Consider the following 1119-nt stretch of genomic DNA (forward strand, 5'->3'; position numbering starts at 1 on the left):
GGAATCCTTCCGCCCGTCCCCGCCTCCCCGCCCCCCCACACCCCCTACCGTACAACTCCCCTTGGCTCTTTCTCGACCGGTTAGCACCACCAGTAATGAGCAGAACGGCCCCTTCTTTCGAAAGGGGCAGGCGGCCACGGTCGACGGTCGTCGGATTCGAGGTCGAGGCGAGGCGCGGGTGGGGATTCTTTTTCGTGGCGGAGGCTGCAGCGGCAGTGGACATTTCACGACGGGGGGGAGGTGCTGTACGTCCAAGATGGCGGCGCCCTGTAGGCTGGAGGAACTGTGAGGTAAACAGCTGAGGGGGAGGAGACGGTGGGTGAGTACGGGGGTGTCGCCCCTTCCTTTTCGCTGGGGTCTTCTCGGGACGGTCCCGGCACCATGACCCCAGTCTGGGAAGCCCTGTGGGGCTTGGGCAAGGGGCTCACTTGCCGGGGAAGGGACCCCGGGAAGGGGGGGTTCGGAGAGCTTTCCCCTCCCTCTTATTACTCGCTATCTCCGACGGGGCCTGACGGGGCCTGACGGGTTTCTGGGGGAGGAGAGGCGGCCCCGGCCGGCACTTGGCCCCTCCTCGGCGGCGGAGGGGACCGCTGCACCCCCCCAGGCCGCGGTGTCGAGGGCAGGGGGTGAGGTGGGCCGCTTTGCCAGCCCCTTGCTCGGTGGGGTGACAGGTTCCCGCGGGGTGCGGAGAGCCGAGGAGAGACCCTCCGCGGGAGAGGCAGGTCTGGATTGGGGGGTGGGGGCTGGTGCCAGGGCTTGATGAGAGGGGTCAGGGGTGGGGGAGGCGGGGAATGAATGGAGTCTGCCTGTGGGCATCGGGGACCTGCCCGGACTCGGTGTCTCCGCAGAAATTTGCAGGAGCGTGTGTGCCTCGCTCCAGGTGTGCTTCTGGGTGTTTAATTGATGGCGAAAGACAGTTACCTTCCAGCCGGCAGAGGTGATTCTTAAGAGACAGCTATTTGCAGAGCCACTCCTAGACGCTCATTCATTCATTTGAGGAACTGGAGGATGAAGAACCGGCAGTCAGAGAGCCCTTTGAGAATTAAAGCCCTTTCTTTGTGTCTCCTAGTAGAGTTTTGCTTCTGGCGTTCTGGGTTTGGAGGGGTGGGGGTGGGGGCT

At 64.1% G+C, this 1119-nt stretch overlaps 1 protein-coding gene across 1 annotated transcript in view; it reads left to right on the top strand.

Annotated features, from left to right (window-relative positions):
- Positions 1 to 75: 75 nt before the first annotated feature.
- Positions 76 to 1119, top strand: part of TSC1 (tuberous sclerosis 1) — a 48214-nt gene continuing 47170 nt past the window's right edge. The window contains exon 1 of the mRNA XM_010856939.1: positions 76 to 319. The gene's annotated coding sequence lies outside the window, so the exon portion shown is untranslated. The remainder of the gene's footprint in view (positions 320 to 1119) is intronic.

This window comes from Bison bison, unplaced genomic scaffold (assembly GCF_000754665.1).
Source record: "Bison bison bison isolate TAMUID 2011002044 unplaced genomic scaffold, Bison_UMD1.0 scf7180017864375, whole genome shotgun sequence".
In the NCBI taxonomy this organism is placed as follows: Eukaryota; Metazoa; Chordata; class Mammalia; order Artiodactyla; family Bovidae; genus Bison; species Bison bison.